This window comes from Callospermophilus lateralis, unplaced genomic scaffold, assembly GCF_048772815.1.
Source record: "Callospermophilus lateralis isolate mCalLat2 unplaced genomic scaffold, mCalLat2.hap1 Scaffold_139, whole genome shotgun sequence".
In the NCBI taxonomy this organism is placed as follows: Eukaryota; Metazoa; Chordata; class Mammalia; order Rodentia; family Sciuridae; genus Callospermophilus; species Callospermophilus lateralis.
Genome location: NW_027512543.1, coordinates 2,867,667 through 2,894,494, shown reverse-complemented (window position 1 = coordinate 2,894,494; position 26,828 = coordinate 2,867,667).

Below are 26,828 nucleotides of genomic sequence, written 5' to 3'. Positions count from 1 at the left end.
ATGCTTGCATCTCTGTTTTTTTTAATTTGTCCATTTTCAGCTTTATAGTTTGCCATCGTGTATATAAACTATAGTGTATTTATTTATCTATTAAATTATTTAATATTTGTTATGTATTTCTTTCTTACCCTGGCCTTTTAAAAATTAAAGTGTTTTACGGATATATCAATGTGCTATTCATCTTATGATTTCACATGTATGTTACATATAATATGTATGTTTTACATGCAAATATATAAAAATATATTAGATATAAACATATGAGTGTATGTATATAAGTTTTGAATAAACACAAATATATACATTATGTATGTTCATTTATAGAGAAAGCTCTAAAAAATAGAAAATACTTTGTTTATTTGGTAGTCCAAATTTTCTGCCACAAAATCTTATCTGAGCTTTCTCTTTTCAACTGCAAAAATACAGATGTCTGTGAAGAGCCTGATGGGACCACCATCACCCTTGAGGTCAGGTCCATAGAAACCATACAAAACTTTGAACCCAAATCCAAGTCAATGAGAGCATCCCCCTCTTACAAGCAGAGTAAGATTATTTTCAAACAGCTGAAGAATAACAACACTCTCTCAGACTACAACACCCAGAAAGAGTCTACTTTGGACATTTTTTCATCTGCAAGGCAGAATCATAAAATGTACTTCTGACAGCTTACCCAAAAGCACAGCTGGGTGAAGATGATCTAACATAAGTTTCCATGTTGTCAGCTGCCACAAGAAGTAACATCACACTAGTAATTTCTGCTCCAAGAAGATAAAAAATTGCTCAGAGCCACTCCTTACTCTTCAGCATAGCCTCCTGCTTCAGCCACAGCTCTGAGACTTCATTGAGATCTCCCTTTAGTTGATTGTGAAGGTAAAAAACAAAAACAAATCCACTTTGATGGTATATATCTTTAAATGATTTTATGTATATTAAAAAATTAAATTGTGTTTATGATTAATGAGAATTAATCTAAGACAGATTAATGAGAATTAATCTGTCTTAGGGTCAGCAATTGATTAAAGAAAAAGTTGTGCATATATACAAATTCTGTGTAATATATGTGTCAAATATAAGCTATAACTTAGTGTTTCTCTCTAAAACTGTGGTTTGATTTTAAATAACATGACATAAGGCTATGTTTATGATATTTTCTTGAAAAGGTTATTGAAAAATAACTTGTAGGCTTCTATATTTAACTATGATTGTTTACTGCCTCTGCTTGTATTTGTTTTCTTCTCTCAAATTCTCTTTAAATGGCAATTGAAATAGAGCAAATTATATTCCATGCTTATATGATGATGTCAAAATGAAAAACAATATTATATATAACTAAAATGCATTAATAAATAAAAAAGGTTTTGATGTATTTTTATATAGTAAGGGGTAAATATAATTTATTTGAATTATAAAAAGAAGTGGGGTATTAACTGATGAGGTAATAATTTCTCAGTTATATGAGGACATAAAATAACTAAACATGTATCGAGACCTACTGAGAATTTACAATAATCAAGAAGATGACTAGTAAAATAGAAATAATAGAAAATTAGAAGCAGTCCCACACATATAATTTTATATTTAAAATTGTCTAACTAATGTTTCAAATATCTACAAATAGTAAATAATTCTGATACAATTGGTAAATCATTTAAAAAATTATTGTTTCTTAGTTTGAAATACATGTAACAAGTTGGAACTTGTTTTGTTTTTCAAAGTATAGGAAAAATATTAAATGTGTAGAAAAACACTGAATAATAGTTTAAATTTGGGAAGAGATTTTTAAGACACAAAAAGAACAAGCCACCAAGAAAAAATTAGAAATTTTGAATAAATTAGCATTAAATGTTTGAATAGTAATATGTATATGAACAAAGCAAAATAAGATACTGTATACAGACAAATGAAACTAAATATTATTCAGAAACACCAAAAGAAATTAATGCTATTATCCAATCTTTTGGATCATAAAGAAATCCAATGCTCACCCAATCTTTTGCTATATCTGAATTTCACAGGATGGGTAATTTATAAAGAATACGTACAACATTATTTTTAATTCATTCATCCACTGATCTATACACAATAGCTAAATTATGATATCAATTAAGATTCCCTTCAGTGGATTTATGGATAAAGAAAACATGGTATGTTATGCAGCCATAAAAAATATTGATGTTTTTTAAAGGGAATTTTAAAAGTTTATCGAATATAATGTATTATGCTTTCTCTATATAATTTTTGAGTGGATAGATATTTAGGTAAACATGACAATGATTGATACAATATAAACTAACAATCATTAAATCTGTGTTTTCAGTATCTTGACATAGAATTTAAAATATTTTGGCAAATTGTTATGAGCCAGGTTTTATGGGCAGTGACTAAACAGACTCCATTTTACACTGAGACTCCATATCATGCAAGAAATGCTTCTCCCATGGGAACATTCTGCCTCCATACCCACCAAGAGTTAAGTAGCATAGCATGTTTGGCAACACAAAATGGCAATTCTTACACAATGAAAAATTGTTCTATTTTTTTTGTTCCCATTTTTCTTGAACAGTATACCTTGTTAGAGATTAACTATCTAGACATTAGTAACCCTTCTTTAACTTTTACTCAGGTAGGGTTGTTTTGACCCATTTTCTCTTCTGTTTATGATTTTACATCTCATGACATTTGTTTATGGTTTTGAATGATAGCAACAACAACTTATGATTAATATGGTTTTGGACTATAAAATCCAAAATAAATATAAACAAATCCCAGGAGGGGGTCAAAGGGTCTACACCTGCTCTTTGGACCAGCAGTTGGTGGATCCAGACCACCAGCTGGTGAATAAAATTTCCGACTTCTGATCAACTCAGTAATACATTGCAATCTCACCATAACAAAATACTAAATCAATTTTTAGCTTTTGATAAAAAAAATTTTGTTAAATATATTTTATATTGTAGCCATGCTAAATATTTGAAGGTTGAATTTGGTATACTTTTGTATGTACAAATATTTTATGAAAAAATCATGTTTGAAATATTTAGTGAAAATAGCTTTTAAGTATATATCCTATACACTGACATCAAATTAAAATGAAATTCTATTTATAATAGTCTCTAAAGGAATTGCCCCCTGTGATGATACAGCAGACTGAATCATAGAAAATATGGAAGCATAGGAAAAATATGTGGTAATTATGGACATCCTTGGTACAGTTGAAAACAATAGTCAGAAAAGTTTTAAACTAAATTTCTTTCTGTGTTTTATGATCTATAGAAAGATCTGTAATGAAAATAATTGAAAACATTTAAGTCCATTTCATTGAATAATTAAAATTACTATTTGGTCATCAGTTACTTCTCAATATACCTTAATAAAACAAAAATGAAATTTTTCTCAGATATCATGGTAGCCTGTATTTAGTTTCCATAATAACAATGAAATAGAGGCTATTTTTGTTAAAATATCAGAGGGACATTATATCTGTATTTATGATGTATGGGGAAAGAGCCCAAGTAATGAAGTAAGAAGATCTGTGATTTTTTTAGTATAACCTAACTTAGCCTGTATTAATATTTTGTTCTGGCAGTCATTTTTGACATAAAGTTAAAAACAAAAATCTATTTTTACTATATATGCATTCTATAGTTATTATTTTTAAGATATTTTACTACCATAAAGTCATATACCTTGGTGAACATTCAAGAAAGTACATAATAATAATGAATTTTAAAATATTAAATGTGAAAATGAAAAAAAAAAACACAAAAAGTATCCTGCTGATTTGCTCTGCTGTGTCTTTATTATAATAAATACATTACTTAAATTATTCCATCTGTTACATTCCAAAATAGCTATTTTACATCTATACTAATGTGCATTTATTTTTACCTATGAAAAAATGATTAATAGTAGGTACTAAAATTGTACATAAAATATAAAGTAGATTTTTTCTATAGTTTCTCCACATAGAAAATAATGAAGGAACTTACTACTAGTTTCGAATATTAACCATTCTGCCAACAAATTATTTGATTTTTCAAACTATACAATAAGTATATCTTTTAATTTTTTCTCTAAATTATAAATTTTTTACCCTTGAATCTTCTTAGCCACTTTTCACCCCTGGTCGATGTGATCCACATATATTATGTAAATCTACACTATAGAAAACATGATATTACTTAAAAGTAGAAAAAATAAATAATTGTTAATATACACATATCTATTCTTAATAGCTGTGTTTATTAATTAAATGTATAAAAACTACTTCAAAATTTACTGACTTTATGCAACCATTATTTATTTTTTCTTCAGTGTTGTGGGTTGTATGCAGCTTTATGAGAGCAGATTGTCCAACATGGCTGTAAGCACATGACTTTGACTTTAGCTGGGGTGAATGGAGAATGAGAAAACTAGGCTTCTCACTCCATGTAGTTATTCATGCTCTCTCTCCAAATTATCTCTTATCAGCATTTTAAATCATGTTCCAAGCATCTCGCTGAGCAAAGAATGTTTTTTGACCAACTACAGGTTTGAGAATCAGAGACTTCCTCTTGATAGAAGTAGCGGTGAAATCGATACACAAATATGGAAGAAATTTTTGACATGTTTTCTGTTTACCAAATAATGTTCCCTGGCATTAAATTAGTCACATTTCTTATTCTAGTGGATGCTGTTGTCTGTTCTCTATATTCTCCTGTTAAAACAAAAATAATATTTTCCCTACCTGCAAGAGAATTTTCTATAAAAAGCTCAAAGTTTGACCTAGTTTTAGGAAGTGTCCTTATATCTTGGGAATTACTTCCTCTAATATATATCTGCTCTCTTCTGGTGAAGGCAACAATTATCTGGTGATACTGGGTATTAAGCCTTGGCCTCTTTGTAATATTCTGTCTCAACTTTGAAGGTCCATGTTTGTTCCAGTACTGTCTGTTAATATGAAGGATTTGTTGTGACTTCATTAGAGTTCAGATTCTTCCTCTGTTGAAGGAGGCTTCCATCAATCCCTTGATGGTTAGTTTCTGAAAATGTTCTTCAATAAACAGCATGAAAAAAATTTATTTTAATAATTTTTTTATTAGGATCACCAGGCTCAGTACTCAGAGGCTGAGTAAGGAGGATCCTGATTTCAAAGCCAGCCTCAGCAACTGAAGAAGACCCTAAGCAACTTGGCAAGACCCTGTCTCAAAATAAAATATTTTTAAAAGGGCTGGAGATGTGAGTCATTGGTTAAATGCCCCTAGATTCAATCCCTGGTACCAAAAGAATTTATAATAATAATAGCAATAATAATAATAATAATAATAATAATAATAATAATAATAATAATATCTTTTATAAGGGAATTATAAATAATGCAGGGGTTTATTTATATAATAATATACTCATAGAGTATAAATTGATTCATTTCAATTTATATTCAATTCCAAATTTTTCCCTCCCTCTTGCTGTTCATTCCTACTACATGTCTCCCAACTATTTATTCTTTTTTTTTTTTTGCAATTGGTGTTTTAAAGATATACATAAAGCTGTAATTCACTATGGCATATTCATATCTGTACTTAGCATAATTTGGTCAACTTAATTCTACTGACTTTTCCTGTCCCTTCTTCTTCCCCTCAATCCCTTCCTCTACTCTACTGAAATCCCTTCTATTTTCTGGAGTTCCTCTTTTTTTTCCCTTGCCTTTTTCTAGTTTCTTCATGAGGGAAATATTCAACTCTTGACCTCCTGAGTCTGACTATTTTACTTAGCATGAGTGTTCTGCAGTTCCGTCCACTCACCAGCAAACATGATAATTTCATTCTTCTTTATGGCTGAGTAAAACGCCATTGTGTATATATTCCATGTTTTATGTACCCATTCATCCTTCCATAGGCACTTGCACTGGTTCCATGACTGGGATACTGTGAATCATGCTCCTACAATCATCGATGTGGCTGAATCACTCTAGTGTGCTGATTTTATTTAGCTATTCTTTTTCTTTTTTTTTAATGTGGGGGTTGTATTTATTTGTTATAAAAGGAATGAAGATGAGAAAATTTAAAAAAATGTTTACTAATTCATTTATAACATCAACAAACACATTGTATCTTAACATGAAATCTTTTATGAAAAAACTGCATTTTCCAAAATAAAAAATATGAAGAAATAAAAAGTTTGGATTTACATTTTTAAAATCTTTCAATAACCAGCTTGATAAAACACTGAACTTTTATATGTTTTCTTCTGCATTCTATCTGTTGCATTTATCTTGTTTTTGTAGAAGTATATGAAGAAATCACACCACAAAGAGAATTACAAGGAAAGGGATGTATATGTTAATGACCTTTCTAGAGAATTGACATTTTTCCTTCTGATTTGCTACCATACCAACATCCAACAAGTTGTAATTTCTTAAAGGTTAGTTGCAATGTAGAATATGAAATAATAGCAATGAACTTTTCAGATTCTATTACATTAAAATCCATTGATCCATTTTGTAATTTGGCTGGGTCATCTACCCCTGTGTGATTCTATAACATCAGGCTTTGGTCATTTGGAAAATACTGGTTCACTGAATTATTCAAAATTCTCAAAAAAAAAAAAAGTCAAACTTCTTCATGTCAATATTTCAATACTGAGTCATTAGAAAATGTCTTCAAATTTTGAAAAGCTGTTATGTTCACAGTGACAGAGAAATTTTGGGGGGTTTTAATTTTAATTTGGAAGTGTGAATTTTATCATTGGAAATAAGCACTATTATTGCCCTAGAAGTGTCAGGTTTATCTTGCTTATTTAGAAAAAAAGAAGAAGAAGAAGCTTTTCCAATACCCATCTAAATAACCATCATTCCATCTAAATAACATAACATGAAATTATGTTCCATGACAAAGGTGGCTAATTCAACTTGCAATGGCAGCAGCCATTTACATGATGTTCAACACTTCCAGGAATTAGAAAATGCAAATTATAACTACACTGAGATTCCATCTGACTCCAGTCAGAAAGGCAATTACCAGGAATACAAGTAACAATAAATATTGTTGAGGATGTGGGGGAAAAGATTCACTCATACATTTCTGGTGAAACTGCAAATTGGTGCAATCACACTGGAAAGCAGTATGGAGATTCATTAGAAAACTTGGAATGGCACCACAATTTGACCAAATTATCTCACTCCTCAGTTTATACCTGAAGGAGAGCGGTAGTCCCACCTACAATATATGAGTGTACCCTTTTCTACACATCCTATCAACATTTAATATTATTTGTATTCTTGATGATTGCCATTCTGACTGACGTGTGATGAAATGTTAATGTAGTTTTGATTTTGATTTTCCTTATTAGTAGGGATGTTGAACAGGTTTTCATATATTTGTTAGCCACTTGAATTTATTCTTTGAGAAATTTCTGTTCATCTTGTTTGCCCATTTGTTGATTGAGTTGTTTCTTATTGCTGTTAGTGGTGGTTTTGATGTTAAATTTTTTGAGTTATTTGTATATTAGTGGTATTAATCCCCTATTGGAGGAGCTACTGGCGAAGTTCTTTGCCCATTCTGTAGGCTCTGTCTTCATGCTCTTAATTGTTCCCTCTGCTGTGCAGAAGCTTTTTAATTTAATGCCATCCCACTAATTGATTCTTTGTTTTATTTTTGAGCTTTAGGAGTTTTGTTAAGTATATTTCCAGGAACCCAATGTAAGTTACTCCCTCATTAAAATGCATTCACCCTGTTCTCACTAACATCAAAATTATTTTTCATTTCACGCCTGGGCTGATAATTAATAATCTCATGTACTTTATTAGGTCCAGGAACAGATAAAGCTCATTACATGTAAGTCCTTATGATCACTATCTTTTGATTCAAGGCAGTGAAAGAAAAGTCATATTTATCCAACTTGCATATTTTCAACGTGCAAAAGTAAGACAGAAAGTGAGATTGAAAGCAAATAATCATAATACACATTTGTTTAAAGCAATGGAGAAAAAAGAACCAATTATGAAATCATTGGGATATGATCAGCTACCTTCTACATGATTCCTGGTTTATTGTCTTCTGACTTTTTACTTTAAATTCAAATAAAATCTTGAACTTGCCTACTGATTTGATGTTCCTTTTTTATAATAATGTCCCAAGATTATACTTGGTAATATTTCATCCAAATTAGTTTCTGTAGAAATTTGGGGCTCAGATTCAATTTTTTAAGTTAAACAAATTAGTATTTTGTAATACAATTTGTCATTACATCCATTCATAGTAATCTCTTAACAACTATGAAGTATGTTTGAGTATATTCCCTATATCAAAAGCCACATTCACATATTTTAATGAAACAGAGTTTTCTTTTTTTAATTTTTTACCTTGGATCACATGCCTAATTGCAATCAGATGATATTTTTTAGAGTCTTAAATCTTTTTTCCTCCAGCTAAATTTGTCAACTTCACACCATGTTAAATCTTTTAAATGCCTCAAGCATGTTACAAGCTTATAATTCGTTGTATTATAAATTTGCTCTTCCTATTTGGAAATTGTGTTGAGTAGAAATAACAGAAGTGAAAAAGCCTTTATAAACTCCTTAAAACTAAACAATTCTTTCTTTATGCTTAGTTCCCTCTTGCAGTAATGATCATATTTAGCTAGTAAAAGCCAAATAATTTTTTAATAAGCAAATGGTCTTTTAGTATCTGCACTATTTTGCATGACACTGCAAGCAATATTTTGCCAGATATTTTACTACTACTTAATCTAGATGTTATTTTTTCAGACTTTTCTTTTCATTACCTCACTACCTTTTAGTTTTTGCTAACTTTTCCCTTGCCAGTGTTCTAGATTTTAAATGTATTTGTAATCATTTGTCTAGTATGAGGCTGGTGCTTGGGACCCAAATCAAGGACATACACTAGGGTTTTGTTAAGAGAGTATCTCACTTGTAGACCCCAATTTACATATTTGTTAGCAATTTCTGTGAAATAAGCAACCTCAACATACATTGTTTCAAAACAAAATCTTTTACTATCTCTTAGGATACTTATGGTTATCTGAGTAGTTCTGCTCCAGGGGAGAGCTTGTTACAAGCTGACAATTGAGCATGGCTTCAAATAGGATATATGATGGCTAGAAATAATCTCCTGGCTCATTCATACCATGTTTAAAGATTCCCAGCAGCCACAAATTACAAGTCATAGTGCAAAGCGTGAGTCCAGCCTACAGTTCTGTCATATATACCAATGGTGCACTGATCTGCACAAGCAAAATGGCAAGTTGCACTCTACCTATTCACAAAACAAGAAGAAAATCTGCATAGTAAAATTACATGTGTAAAAAAATGAGGGGAACTTTCACAAGGTTTTTTCATCTGATAGTTTATCAAAAACAGATTCCCCTATCTTAAGACTAATTTTTATGTTGCTAATAATAATAAACCCATTCATCAATCAGCAGCTTGAGGTATGAGAGAATGTTGTGCTATATATAGTTCATAATATCATTTTCAAACATGAATTTAGGAGGATGATTGCTATTTTATGACTTATTATGATGTTGTTATAACTTATGCACATGGTTTCTGTGTCAGCAGCATTATGATATTATTGGCTCAGACTGTGTTCAGGTTCTCATAGAGAACCAAATATTTCCTTGGATAATTTTGCAAATCCAAAGTTTGTGATTTCTCCTAGTAAAACTGAGTTTTCCTATCTTAACTAAGAAACTTACATTTATATTTAATTCTCACTTTATTGATTCTAGACAATCATTGTTGTGCTTAAAATCCTTTTGAAAACTGTGTTATCTGCTACTTTCATTTTGTACTATCATTGAATTTGGGCAATGTAACTTTAATAAATTTTCATAGGATTCTTTGATTAAAATGTGTATGGCAAAAGTAAAAGAGGGCTCTTTGTCAGAGTTAAGAAATAAAAAATGTATTCTGAATCATTAAATCAGTTGCATTCTTTGCCCAACATTCTTATAAACTTTTGGGTAACGTATCCCATCAAAGTCTTCAGACATTGTCAGTGTATCTCTATTGAATTATTATTTCTGTTTCTATGTTGCATTGTTGATTTTCTTTGACTCTAAATATATACATATATAATCTGATGATTATATGTCACATGTAATTTATGCTATTTTCCTCTTCTGTATTGTTCATACTTTTTTAAATTTCAATTTTAGCCTGAATGTTTTTGCTTATCTGGCATCTGGCTCATGCTGTGGCCAGTATTATGCCCAAATAATCTATTATTTTTAATCACCATTACTCAGTTTTAATTCAAAAAATATATACATTTGATTCTTTGTTCGTTAGGAGTTAAATTTTCCATTCATCATTTACTTTTGGGACACAGAACTCCTAATAATTTTCATATCTACATTTGTTAATTGTGGTAGGTTGTTTATGTTGGATTATTGTTCCAGCATCTACTTATATTATTTTTTCCATTCTGTCTTATTTTTTGTATGCCTAATCACTTTTGTTTTAATTGAGGGTATATTATATGAGTTAGTTGGGGCAGAAGGTGAATATTAAGAAACTGGTTCCTGCACCTGTTGATGCTCACAAACCTGAGTTCTTTAGAGTAGGTGTGCAAGCTGGAAAATCAGGCAAAAGCTGTTTTTCTAGTCTCTTAATAATATTTCCTTTTTCTCCAGGAAAAATTTGCTTTTCCTCTGAAGGTCTCAAAAGATTAGATAAGTGATATGAAGTCCACTCACATCATTACAGATAATCTGCTCAATGTAAAGTTAACTGATTATCAATATTAATTACATATAAAAATAAATTCAGAGCACCACATTGATTAGTGTTTGACCAAACAATCTGGAACCATAGTATATTCAGTTTTTACATAAAAATAACCATTAAAATTACATATGGAAACTTATAAAGACTTTCAGTTTTGTGTTTATCCTACATAGAAGGATAGTGCTATTCTCTGGAAGGAACCAAAAACTGAAAGAATTTCACAATAATACTGACCTAAGCCAAGGAAGTAATCTTTAAACTATTTTTTTAGTTCATTCTATTTTGATTCTGTTATGTTCAGTTTTATAATATTTAAGAATAATAAATATTAATATTGCTATATAATTGAATTTATTTTTATTTGAAAGGATTAAACTCCAATTTCTGTTCCTTTTGAACTCTGAAAATAACACACACACACACACACACACACACACATATTGAAAGAAAAAAACCAGAATTTCTTTATTCTTTCTCCTTGAATTATAACACCCTGTTCTAAACAAAAATATTTATACATATTGCAAAATGGCTGGAAGACAGACAAACTGCTTTTCCTGCTCCTATCTTTGGCCTTCACGTTTTCTGGCACCTTTGCATGCTCAAATTTTGGTTAACCTAGTAGTCATAAATACCAATATGGTCTCTTCCCTTGCCAGTGAAAGTCAAAGAAATCTCTCTCACTCTTCTTTTTTTTTTCTCTGCATCTAGAAATTGCTGCTCATAGCCTCACTCCATCTGAAGGATTATAAAATCTCTTACTTGGTTTCCTTCTGTCTTGGATTGTGAATCATCAAACACTGGTTGTAATAGAAGCTGTCTAATGGACTTATTATTCAATGTTCTTTTTCTTCATATTCTATTTGGCTCTGCATAGGAATATTGGACTTTCAGAATTTTACCTTAACCCATTTTTTGGCTCCCAAATTATAATCAGAGAATTTCAGGATGAAGTTAATGGTAATTATTTCTAATTGAAGATGGAATGTTAACAAAATGGCTAGAAATTGTTTATAAAATAAAATATGCTAGAAGTAAGAAACAGATATGGAGAGAAGAGTGCTGTGGCTCAACAGCATTGAAAGGTGAGCTCTTGAATATCAAGCATTGATTGAAAGTGTATGGAATGTGTGATGCATTCTGTGACCCCATGAAAAAAGCACATGCAGAGACTAAAGGTGTTTATTGGGCATAAGTACAATAGAAGCTTCTTTGCTTTGCTCAGCTTGACTACTTTCCCCCCAGAACTTGATGAATGATTTACACACACACACACACACACAAACACACACACACACACAATGATTATAATATTTATATGATTATAATATTTATTATAATAAATGTGGAAGAAAAAGTAGTCTTATACTAACAAATATTCAGTGAATATCAGCTGACTATAGTAACTGAATTCATGCAATATAATTTTGAGAATAATAAATTATACAGATATTAGCATCAATAAAAGAAATTTCATTGGCCACTTTCTTGATTCAAAATTTCCCAATAGCCAAGATCTTATTTAGTCTTCCACCCCACTCCATATTTAGTCTTCTTTCTCAATTGCTTCTTAGTAGAATAAAGATGAGTGGTGCTATTTTTTTCTACTTTCCAATCCCAGCAGCTTTGTTAACTACTGTGTAGTGTCCAGTAAGTATAAACTTAAAAGAAAAAACAGCTCCACTTTTTGCTGTGAAGCAATAAGATCAGATTTGTCTCTGGAATTTTCTTCTCTTCTAAAACAAAAAAGGTGGAAGGAGCACATTTCATATCACCACTAGGGTATTTGTTGATCTAAAGATACTACCTTTATTTTGAAGATAAATTGGAATGTGTGAAATGATCATGATTAGCAGTTACATAAAAGAACAGTAAGAAGCATATTACTTGAGACTTTGTTAATAAAACATGAAAACTACCTGAAATTACAAGACATGAAATTCTAAAATATTTACACAAAGGTTAGAGACCATTGCCGTTTTCTGTTTCAGAGTTTTGAAGTTCAGCAAAAGCTCTAGTTTATCAATCCCAGAGTGAATTCAAGCAATCTAACTTGTTTAGTGCATGGAACATATTTTACAGAGACTGTTTTATCATTTTACCCAAGAAAACACTTGCATCTATCACATTACAACAAGACCTGCTTTTGTCTTTTTCTTCTTTTCTTTCTTTCTTTTTTTTCATTAAATCACATTTAGCTTTCTTTACCCAGAAACCGTGTTATTCCTACGTCAGGGATACGTTGCTTAGATTCTATGAATGCTTCCCATAAATTTTCCTTATAATGGCAATATTGTCTAACTAACAACAAATGCCAAAAGCAGTTTGTAGCTCATGTTCAGTGTTGTTTGGCTAGAATCCTCAGGCTGTTGATTCCACTCTGCTGTAATCTATTCAGCCAGAATGATCTTTTTGAATTACAAGTCATTAAGGGACATGAATCGTTCTAAACCCCAGCATATGCCATGTTTCTAAATGTGGTCTCCCTTGATCTTTTCAGGACTCTAAATCAGTCAGCATTTGCCAGCTTGGCATTTTTGCCCATCCCTTTTTCTCTAAAAATATTGTTTTTGTTGATTATCTGCCAAAACTTTGTCCCTGTCTCATTCATTATCTTCTGGGAATCTCAATCCCCATAGTATGAAGAAAGACGTCTTCAGTTTTAAAAATGGCACAGAGTTAAAAGGAAAAATAATGCAATTTTTTTAATTGGTGCCTATTCATTACCAATTCAACAGCTTTGGTGCCTACCATGACTTCAATATAGATACTGTTCACTAAGTATTTATAGAAAAAAATGATTAGACAACCCATAACAAATTATGACAATGATGTATTTTTGCTATTGTTCATACCAAAATACAAGAAGGTTGATAAGTTGATGGTGGAAATTATGAAGGTAAAATTTTGAAACTAAAAGAAAAACTACAAACTTTAACGAGCTTTTGTTATTGATATTTACTTTGTGTTCCTGTGCCTATAAGTCATATGTCATAATTTGGGCCACAGAAGTGCTTTTATTTTGAGAAATTTATAAAATGAAATAAGAATTTTTGTTTCTTACTTTAGTCATTTTATCATTGGGTTTTGCATATGATTTATACTTGAGATGAAATTTATGCTTACAAAGACAATACTAGCAGTGAATTATGTTTGTTTCAAGTAAGCTGAAATTGGTTACCTACAAACGTTCAGGAAAAAAACCACACACCCTAAATATGATTTCTATAAAACATTATTTTAAATTTATCTCTATACTAAAACACAATCCTCATGCCCTTTCTACTCAAGCTCTTAAGGATAGTAGTAGTATGAGGTCATTCACCTGATTATAGCTTTTAATTAATGTGAAAGAATAGAAAAGCCTCAAACAGAATGTGTGATAGTTAATCTGAATTAACTTAATTGGATTAAGAGACACAGAACAATAGGAGGCTTCTGGTTGTTTTGGTAAGGGTATGTCTAGAAACAGTTGGCATGTGGGACAGCAGACACCCACCCTAACTGTAGGTAGAATAGTTTAATAGGTTGGAGACCTGGATGGAACAAAAAGAACAAGGAAGTAGCAGCAGATACAAGCTCAATTGTTCACCAATGGGTTCTCCATTGCTACTGGGATCACCTGAGAACATAAGACTTAAGCTTCTTCCCTCTTACAAAGCAAACTCTACCCAGTGACTCTCCAGAAGTTTTCAGGCCTTCTGTTCTGGACTGAGGTGTCATCATTGATCCCTCTTGTTCTGAGGCTGCAGCTTCTTTAATTGAACAGCTACTGGTTCCTCCAGGTCTGCAGAAGAATGTCTATGGACAGCCATTGTGATACCACTAACCAGCTTCTTGTTGGGAGATATACCTGTTGGTTCTGTTCCTCTAGAGAAGGCTGAATAATACACAAGGTTAAAAAATATCCAAATAAATATTGAGAAACTGATCAGATGATTTGTCATATATGATCTGATATGATCTGAGAAAAAAAACTTTAGTCAATCATAACCTTTATTTTATTTCCTTTAAATTCCCCTGGAGTTGTCTTAGACACTCCAGTGAAAATTAGAAATTTAGAAGAAATAAACTATAGTCAAGGTAACTGATGTTAAGTATTATCTAATGAGGCAGCATAAAAATGTAGCAATTCAGCGGGACTCAAATGTGCACAGGTTGAAAGATTATTAACTCTGAAATTGGATTCTTCCTTTCATTTGGCATGGATACTACTTCCACCTAACACTTTGGGGTAGGTTGTTCAATGAAGGGCACATAAACCTTTTTGCTTCTAGTATATAGCTAATATTTTTCCAGGAAGGCTTGACTTATTCACAGTTGCCTGTAAGTATTCTTCTCTATGTTTTCATTGGAGAAAATATTTATGAATCATATATTCCACACAGACACATATTTATTATGGGTTGGTCAGAGACACATGCAAACCTGTAATATCTGACATAATTATTTAAAAATAGAGATATAGTAATAAATGTTTCTAATGCTAATAAAATCACTTGCTTTAATATTTGTTTCATTTTGTTAGCAGTTTTTTTTATGTAAGCACATGAAAAGCATAGGTAAGCTAATGGAATATGACTGTAAATATAACCCAGATAATCTTAATTTTTATTCTATTTTGTTTTCAATGATGTCTGCCCAGTCTATGGGTTTTTTATTATCATTTGCTCCTTAACATTAGGTATGCCTTGTCTATTTTTTAAAATATCTGCTTTCTGGAAGAAGGATTTCCTGCACTATCCTTAGTAAGGGCTTATCTCCTTGAATAAAACACATATGTTCCTGAAAGACCTGGAATTCTGCAAAATAACCACTAACAGTCACAGGGCTTAGGAGGAAAATGTCATTGGCCAAAACCTATGCAGGTATGTAAACATAACACTAACAAAACCAATAATTGGTGCCTTGGGAAATTATGTGGGCAGACCAGGCAGTCAGCACAAGCTGTCAGGAGGATGTCTCAGGGAATATTAAACTTGCACAAAAACAATAGAGAAGAAAGTCTGGCTTGTGGGAGGTAATGAATCAATGCAGAGAGAAATGCAGCTCTGAACACCAGAGAAAGTAAAACCTGCCACGAGGCTAGAACTCTGCAGGGGTGTGATTCTGGCTCTCTAGAGTGAATATGATGAGTTCAAGGACTCATTTTCAATTTCCTAAAATAGAGCTACAAAGGGACCCCTTCCTAGGAGGCACCCAAGCAAAATACGTGCCAATTTTTTTTTCTTTTCTGAATTACAGTTTTTCTCTTACTATGTTGGCTCCTCTTTAGTAAAATCAGATATGAAACAACCAAACTTCTAACATGTATTCATAATTTCCCCCTCATTACTAGTGTTTATGAGTAAAATGTAAAAAATGTGTTTTTATAGAAGAAAATTTCCCATAGCAGCATGAACGTGCTACTCTGAATATTTTTTTTTTTAACCTGAAACACCATCAAAATTGGGAGTTTATATTTAATGAAATAAACTCTGGGAGCTCATTCAAAATTCTTTGAAAGGCCACATTTTAAAATACTATCACTTATATTTGGACAAATTGTACAACATTTTATTCTTGTTTTCAAGTTTAGATTAATTCTTTGTAACCTTACTCATATTTCTAAATGCTTTGAATTTTTACAAAAGAAAACTAGTTTATTCTCCACATCTTGCATGGATCTTTCATCTCTTATTCAAACTGGGAATACATCTCTTTATCTTTTATAACTCCCAAACATCTTATTGACAAGAACAAAACATCTCTAAGATAGATAATAAAATAATACATAATGCTGATAGGTTTTTCTAATGATAGATTACCCTACATTCCTGGAATAAAGCCTATTTATCCTGATTCATTTTGATTTAAATACCTCTGCATGGTTTGGCTTTATGATATTTTATTTATATTTTGGCATATATTCAAAATAAAATTTATTTGCAATGTTATTTGTGCTGAGTTATGCTAGCTTTGTAAAATGACTGGAAATATTTTACATTTTCTATATTCTGGATCACTTTGAATAAAACTGAAACTATTATTTATGTCAATTTTATTAATTTATGTTTCATTCTAAAACATCTGTTGTTTAGCTTTTAAAATACATTTCTCCAAGTTCCACATGTTCTTCACAAAATTGCATTTATTCTTTTACATGTTTTTTTCTGTGTTCCTTCTCTCAGAACCTATTACCTATTTTTAAAAAATCTTTGTACAAATAGGCAGGCATTGGTATTTTAACACTGAAAATGAAATATTAATTTTAATTTTTAATTTAATTTTTAAATTGATTTTAGAGATTTTGACCTAACCATTATTTTGTTCTCAAAAAGTAGAACATATATCAGAGCATATCTCAGTCAAGATGTGAAGTTTAAGTAAATATGCTTTATATAACACAAAATAAGTATAATTCAGTTCTAGCTGTGGATATCTATGGCCTTGGGTTATTGCTTACTTGTTTTATATATAACTTATATCATGCTTTTCATTGCACTTAAATCTCAGTAATGCCCTCTTGAAAAATAACTTTTTCCCTGGAAAGATGTGTGTGTGTGTGTGTGTGTGTGTGTGTGTGTGTGTGTATACACATGCATGTATATGTATTCCTGTATGTACAGGATAATTTTTTAATAAGCAACTACTTTTTGGAAATAAATGATGATGCAGAATAGAAGATTATGCTTTTTATCTATTGCAGCCCTTGATTTTGTTAAATGTATACTAAAATCCTTCAGAGATCTGACATATTTTCACCCCTTAATAAGAGGTTTCATACCCAAGTATCCAAATCTTATTAACTCTACCAATAGGACCCTGAGCACATCCTCAGTTGGAAAACTTTAGATTTTTCCCACTTGATTAACAGTTTCCATTTTCTCATTTGATTAAACACTTTAAATTGAATGAAGGACTCCAGGGAGTCATTTTTTTTAACAATGTACAAAAAAAAACCCTTTTATAAGTGGTAGCATTGTTATTTTTTAAAAACTTTTGCAAAGTTTTAAAATGTGCTTCATTTTGAGTTATCATTCTATAATATAGATTACAAAATGGGTGCACTTTTTGCCATTCAAATTGTTCAAATGTAGCAAAATATTTAAATGTAACATTTTATATAGGTAAAATTAATTGACATTCTTACCTCTCTGAAACACTACAGAATATCAATATTCACTAAATGAATATTGATACAAGGTTCCTGATAACATTATAATCAATAACTATCACTTTCCAAAGTTATTACTAATCAAGACAATTTGATCTCAAAATAGACCCAAGGTATGCATGATACTGTCAATTTTGTGACAGTCATTATTTGTAATAGTTTGTTCATTGCCTTTGAACTTAGAAACACCTGACTTTGAATCCATCTTTGTCATTTACAATATCTTTAAGGGAAGCACACTCACAAAAAGATATACATCCTCCCAGAGAATATGCTTGATGACAGAGAATCTGCCATATGACAGTCTTTTGATTCATTTATCTAAAAATGGGAATAATTATGATAATAATGAATTTAATTAAAATAATAGATGCCCAATAAGCATGGTATGTCTAATAGTTATCTTTAGATTTTATTCTACTTATTTTATTGAAAATAATAGGCATGAGAGGAATGTTTAGTACTTAGTCTCAAATTATTTTAAAAAGCTGAAGTAGAGTTTGCAAGAAAAATATATGATCACACATTTGATAGAAAGAAAAAGCTTTATTTTATTTCGGTAATAAACTTGACGTTGTTGAACCAATTAGAAATTGTTTCAGCTATGGAAAAAATTTCTCCAATAAATCCATTCTGACCACCCTATAGGACGCTGGGTGGTGGTGGTGTTTCTTAAAATCAGAAAGTATATCAACTGAGATATATCTTAAAATCTATCTTGATATTTTCTAAAAAATATGCAGGTGGTTTTTGTATTTTTGGGTTTACAAATTAGAATTTCTTTGCATATTTTAGAAAACCTCAAAATTGTATTGATAAAAAACACTTATTCTTTGTCCAGAAACTTCAATTTTTATCACCTCAAGAACAATCCTCCCATGATAGAAAAAAAAATTGGTAAGAGTTTCTGAGTTATAGAATAGGTGTCAAAATTGTCATTTAAAAAGACTTTTTATAAGCAACTCTAGACCAAAGTTGTCAAGTTCTTGCATGCATTAAATAAATTTTTTTCAAGATTGTTCTATTTAAAACATTCTGTGTACTTTTTGAAAGCATTGAAAATATCAACTACAATATTTATCAATATTATTTATTTATCAATAATATTTTTAAGAGTTTACTAAAAATAGTATGATTTTTTGGAAAATTGAGAGGAAGATACATAAATTTCCTGATTTTTCATATAATCACTCACTTCACATATATGTAGCCTCCACTATTACAACATCTCAATAGATGACATCTGTTACAATTGATAAACCTACTTAACACAATTTAATCATCTAGAGTTTATAATTTACATTGGGAATCATTTTTTAGTGTTATACATTCTACATGTTTTAACAAATGTATGATGCTATGTATACATCATTAGTATGATGCAGAATATTTTAAATGCCCTTAAAATTATCTGTACTTCAGTTAATTCTCTTTCCGACCAGATCTTGGCAACCACTGATATTCTGCTCTCTCCATAATTTTTGTCTTTTCTAAAAACCTATATAATCGGAATATTGTCTAATGTAATATTTTCAGATTGACATATTTCACTTTATTATATGCTTTTTAGGTTCCTTTATATCTTTTTATGACTTGAGGTCTCATTTCCTTTTTAGCCCTGAATGATACACTGGGATGTGAATGTACCACAGTGTAGGGTTTCCTTTACCTGCTGAACAACACCTTGCTTTCTTGCATGTTTTGCTAATTGTAAATAAAGGTGGTATAGTATCTATATACAGGAGTTTTGTGGAAATAAGTTTTCAGTATATACCAAGGAGCATGATTGTATATCTTATAGAAAGTATCTGTTGACTTTTTTATGAATCTGTAAAGTTTTTACCTATATTGGTATACAGTTTGCATTCTGATGAGCAAGAAATTAGAATTTCTACAGTTCCATATCCTTGCTAGGATTGTGGCATAATTAGTGTTATAAATTTGGCCATTTTAGTTGGTGTTCTAATTTGCATATTTTCTTGATGATATGATGTGGAACATTTTTTCATATGTTTAATTTGTTTTGTGAGGTTATTTTTATCAGTGCATTCACATTTTTTTCTGATTTTTTTCATTAGATTTCTTTTTTATTATTGTTGAGAATTCAGGGGTTTTTTGTGATTTTTTTTTTTGAAAAAATATCCTAAAGACCTTTAGCAATCCTATCTTTAGAAATCTCCTAGTGCATATCCTATTTTCTTATTCTCTTAACTCTTTTTCAGAGAAGGTTTAAGTTTAATGAGGTTTAGCTCATTAATTATTTTTTTATGTATCATGACTTTGCTGTTTCATCTAAAAGTCATTGTCATACCCACATGGAGTTGTACAGATTTTCTCTTTTTACCACTAGGAAGATTTGTAGTTTTGTGTTTTATATTTAGATCCATGATTACTTTTCAGTTAGTTTTCATGAAAGCTCAGGTTTTAGACTCACTGTTTTTACATGTTGATGTCCAATTGTTCCAGAAACATTTGTTGAAAAGATTATCTCTGTCCATTGTATTAATTCTGCTCCATCTCATTTTAGTTCTGAATTTATGAGTGGGTCAGTTTCTTGATTCACTGTTCTGTATCATTGATCTGTATATCTATTGATTAATACCAGATTGTCACAATTACTATAGCTTTATAAGTAAGTTTTGAAGTTTTGTATTGTTATCTCCCAAATGGGTTTTCTCTAATGCTCTCTTCGCTATATAAGATAATTGGTATCTCCATTTCAAATTTAAAATAAGTTTGATATCAAAGAATACCTTGTTCAAATTTTGACTGGAATTACATCAGACCAATAGATCAAGTAGACGGAGAACTGATGTGTTGAAAATATTGAGGATTTCAATTCCGAAACATGAACCATCTTTTGATTTATTTAGTTCTGTTTTGCTTTTATTCATTAGAATTTTGTTATATTTTCTCATCTGTATCTTACACATGCTTTGCTCAATTTGTACCTAGTAATTTCCTTTTTTGGGTGCTAAAGTAAGTGCTGTTGTGTTTTTTGATTCATATTTCACTGGTTTGTCACTAGCATAAAAGAAATCAATTGACTTTTGTACATAAGCCTTGTATCCTGCAAAATTACTATAAATTACTATAATTACAAGGTCCAATTTATTAAACATAGATAATCATATCCTCTGTGAACAAAGACTTCCTTCTCTGTTTCTTTCTTCCCAGTCCAGTTTTAATCTCTTCATCTTCTTTTGTTGTACTAATAGGACTTCCAATATAATGTTGGAGAGCATAAAAGGGAATATCCTATTTTTTAAAATTGTTTTCCTAGTTGTAGATGGATGTGATAACTTTATTCTATTTTATATTTTAAATACAGTGCTGAGATAAAAGCCAGTGCCTCACACATAACAAAAAAAGCTTTAGGTTTATGGCTATCTAAATGATTTTAGCATTAGCTTTTTAAGGATGTCACTTATCAAGTTGAGGAAGTTCCCCTTTATTCTTAGTTTACTGAGATTCATTATAATGAATATGTATTGGGTTTCATGAAATGCTTTTTGTTGAGTCTATTGATATGATCATGTAGATGTGTTCTTTGGATATCTATGATACAAATTATTTTAAAAGATAACACTTAATCTGTCTGAAGAAATGTTGTACTCTAAAGTATCCATCAAAATGGAAATCCTTGATTTGCTCACATTTAGCTATGTTTGATAAGTGGCTCAAAGATCAAGATTAATCACAACGGGAATATTTGCCTGAATGAGTCAAAAGTTTTCATTTTTGATAGGTTAATATGTGAAAATTAATTTATAATTTTATGGACTATTTGAAATATCAACCACTAAAACTAGTAAACAATAAACTTAAAAAGCCAATTCATCTGTAGATTTAGAGATAAAAAAATACTCAAAATTATCTTTTACTTTAACATTTTCATTTGAAAATTATTCTATATTAAAGCAGTAGCTTTAATTCTGTTGACTTAATATTTTAATCTACTAAATAAATATTTTAACTAAATAACTAATGTCTATATATTCAAAATCATAAGTTTATCAGCTTAAATTTTAGAAATGTTTTATATTTACGTATATAAAATGTCCATATTAATTTATATAATACATTAATTATGTATAATCTTACTTGTTTCCTAATGTAAATATTGTTCAACTATGAGAGTGCAATTAATTTTTTTCCAGAATTAATCTTATGAATAACTGCTTCCCTTATAATGTCTCAGGAATCTCATTTTATTAATTTAATCCTTATGCTTATATTAGATTTTAACAGAATTATTGTTTTCTTGATTGTAAAATAATGAATTTAATAATTTTTAAAAACATATACACTTCAATGTCTACCATTCTTCTTAGATAATAGTTTTTTCTTTGTTTTGTTTCTCTTCATTTTTGTCCATCTTTTCACTTGTACGTATTTTCTCTACTTAGAGACACTAAACTTCCATTTATTCTGCTGCAATTCCACTAAAGTTAACTGTAACCCATCAGTTATTAACACTAATTAAAATATTTCAAGATACAATTGTCACTGCCTGTTCACAGATTTGCTACTTAATCAAATGAAAACTATGTGAAGAAATAGTAAATATTTGTATTTTAATGTGCATACTTATCTGTGTATGCAAAGTACCCATATAATTTTAATTTTAGGGGTATGAGTGTGCATGGTTTGTGGGTATTTGTGTATGTGTGTGTGTGGCTGTGTGTGCATGTGTGTTCATGTGCGCATGTTTATGTGTGTGTTGGAAAGAGAAGAGACATTAAATTTAATTTTGTGATTGTAAAAATCAGGCTCCTTTTTAGGTATTCAAGTGAGTTTGCACTTGCAAGTGGTTTGCATGGGAACTATTTTTAATTTGAAATGCAATTTCATTTGTATATAATGAAAAAAAGCTTTCAGTGCCTAAGTCAGGGAATGTCTCCATAGTGCAAAAATTTAATGTTGGTGAACCTGGAATCTCAAGAGTTAGACAATAATGTAAATCACACTGGGAAGTAGCCATTCAAATGAAAAATCATAAGATAGTGTCTTATAAATAAGTGGAGTAGAAAAATTTTAGAATGAAATGACAGCAGTTCAACACTTTCTTTTTGTTTTATTGAGGGATTGAACTCAGGGGCACTTGACCACTGATCCACATCGCCAGCACTTTTTTGTATTTTATTTAGAGATAGGGTCACATGGAGTTGCTTAGCACTTCTCTGTTACTGAGGCTGGCTTTGAACTAGCAATCCTCCTGCCTCAGCCTCCCAAGCCACTGGGATTACAGGTGTGTGCCAATGTGCCCAGCTACAATACTTTCTTATAACTCATGGATCCACCTCCAGGATGTCTATCCTTTGAAACCATGCTCCATTGCCATGTCTCATGAATGCATTGCAGAGGATATTCTGCTTGGTAATCTGCTTCCTGGATAGAAAATGTTGGGCCCAGAAGTAAAATGTATAAAAGCAATTTAGCTTTTATTTCAGGTAGCTCAGTCTGATAAAAATATAATTTACACAAACAGTTTGGAGATTACTCTGGGTTTAGTTAAAATCAACACATTTTATATAACCTCATCATTATCATTCTGCCTGAAGCACTTATTACCGCAGACTTAATTATGACTACTCAAGTTGAGAAAACTTGAAATCTACTCTCAACAATTTTCAAGAATGCAACATGTTGTTATTAACTATGATAACCATGTTTTAAAATGGTTACATTGAATTTATTCCTACTATGTAATTGAAGTTTTTAAATTATTTGACCAACATCAATTCTATCTCCAGCCTGAGAAACTAATATAGTACTCTCCGTTTCTATGAGTTAAATTTCTCCAGATATCACATATAAGAGAGATCATGCATGTGTTAATTAACTCAATGTGTTTGTGTGTGTGCATATATATATATATATATATATATATGTGTGTGTACATGTATATGCACACACACACACATTTATATATATATATATATATATATATATATATATATAGAGAGAGAGAGAGAGAGAGAGAGAGAGAGAGAATCTTAAAGTTACAAAAACCGTAATATTTGTGATTATTTGAAATGTTTCATGTTTCCATGAAGCTGTGCCCTTGAGGATGTTCAGAACTTATGCAAATCACTTTCCCAGGCTCGTCATATTTGACTTGCCTTCTATTTCCTAGTACACTGCTCTGATCACTTATCCATACAATAGATACTGAGGCTAGTGTCTGTCACAGTACCAAATATTATTCCATCCTGTACAACTTAATTCACCTTCTACCCATATTGCAATCACTTCTCTCTTACTTTTCTTGAAGGATTTACCACATTTCACTGTTAGAAACTTCTTGCCTTACAAAATACATGCATGAAAATTCATTGTACTTTAGTAGAAAAATATTAAACATAGTAATTGAATATGGAGATATGATTTAAAAGAAAAACAATAATTTCAAAGTTAAAACTGAAATACATGGTTTGTTAAAGAAAAAATTCTCATTCTAGTTGAGATTTTGTTAGTTAGGCCTAGTTGTGTTGATTTTCTAAAGCAAATTAGAAGAAGCTGAATTGTGTGAAATATATTTTTGTATATAAATAATTAGAACAAACTTAATTTTGGACACTTTTTAAAAGTACAGATTCCAGTACATTCCAATGCTTCAGCACAAACATTTGTTCTAATTTATAATTTAAAATAAAACTTCTATATCTTTCTACATTGTGTTCTACTTACCAGCTACAATGTTCTTATGTCCTTAACTAAAAGTAATACCTAAAGGACTTTGATTAAAATAGCTATCTATGCTTCAAGTTCATTGTATTTGAATGAAAATCCATTGGTCTTTATATCACCAAACTAATTTCCCCACATATATTTCAAAAGATGACATGGATTTCCAATACAATACTTAATTCATGTACTAAAATACAAACCTGACTTCATATGAATACCAATATTACATAGTTGCAGGCATGCCTTCAAATGTCTACAACATGTAGGTAAGATAGAATTCAATAAGCAATAGAGTAACCTTACAGAAGACCACTACTGGTTTCTTTGATGAGCATGCTTCCTGTCTCTGATTTACAGATAAAATAGCATGTGATATGTTCACATTATTAATTACAGAGTTTCTGGGATGAAAAGAAACAAAAAGTGATCAAAAGTTATTATCATATATATTGAGGTCACACCATGGCAAAACCAAGAGCCTCAGTAAGAATAGATGCAAGATTTTAAATAGTGTTACAAATATTTCTAGAATCATGGCAGAATATTCAGGTTAAATATTCATGCTACAGTGAATATAAATTATTTTTTAAACTAAAAGTCGAATTTATTAAAAAGGAATGAAACTTTTTAAAAAGGATTACCTTATTTGCAAATTGAAGTTTAAGTATTTTATGTTCTATAGTGACTACATCCTTGGGAAGGAGCAAATAAGTACTTTACTAATATATTACTCTAGTTTTGCACATATTTTCAGAGATTCATTCTATATTTGTATTCATTCTTTAGCAAAATTTAAAGTATCCGTGTAGCCCTTAAAATCATCAAGTACAAAAATGTTGGTATTTCATCTAGCAAATATATGTCATTGGTTTTGACAGTAAATTTTTAATTTGAACTGAAAGACATATTAGTGTAGCCTAATAGATTTCTATTTTTGTTTAAAGTTTCATTAACTTTGCTATTACATAACTAAATATTCCCAATAGCTCAAATACCAAGAAAAATGATATCAGATAAATTCAATATGGTAAAAATTTTACTAAATAATTGAACATTTTAAAAAAATGACAGAACCCTTTTAGGACATAATTAAGTGTAGAAAGATTTCTACATATGCATCATTCCACACTAAAATATACATATAAATATAGTCTGCTCTAATTACATATGCCTGTATCATATTTTTATGGCATAATTGCTTTTTGAATGCTTTTAGTTGACACATAGCTTTTGCACATAGAATGTGTTATGCAAAAAAAAAATCAGTGCCATATTTTATGTTTTCTTTTGAGAAAAACTTTTTTCAGATATTTAGCCATTTTTAACTGGTTGTTTGTTTTCTTTCTATGGAGTTTTGAAGTTCCTTATATATTTTCAGCATTTACACTTTTTCAAATGCATAGTTTACAACACTTCCTCTTTTTGTCTGCTATTGTTTAATTTTTCTGTAAAGAAGCTTTCTAGTTTGATACATTTCCTTGTGTCAAGTTTGTTTTTGTTTTCTGTGTATTTTTGTGTCATAACCAAAAACAATATCATCACCCTGGCCACTGTCCTGGGCCAAGCTCATATGTTTTCTACTGTTTTCATTATTTTAGGTTTGGCATCTATGTTGTTAATCCATTTGAATTAATATTTTTAACTGGTAAGAAATAAGGATCTCATTTTACTCTTATGTGGGTAGATTTATAGTTTTCTCAGCACTATTTATTTGAAGAGACTGTCCTTTTTCTTTGTATCTTCTTAGCCTCTTTGTCAACAATCATTTATAATTGATTGTAAATGTGTGGAATTATTTCTGGGCTTTCTATTCTGTTAAACTGTTTTTTTATGACAATACCATGCTGTTTAGATGAATGTAACTCAGTCCTATATGTAACTATAGTATAAAAATGAAATATCCATAATTAGACTTCTCCATATAGATATATAGATGATAGATGCATATTAGACATTATATTAGATTATTTTGGAATGTTTTTCTGAGTATGTGTCAAAGATTTAGAAATCTTCTCAAACATTTTTTTTGTCTATTTTCAAAAGCAATATTGTAATAATCATTAGGACTACTAATAAGTATTTTGTTTATTTTCTGCATAGTATATATTTTAACATCAATTTTGGCAATTTTCATAACTAACAAATCAAGTATAAGAAGTAGTAATGTGTGTCATTTTCCAAGAAAGTTTTATTGTCCATAAGTTATTGATTGTAGCTTCTGTGCATGTGAATCTGCTACTAAATACTCAG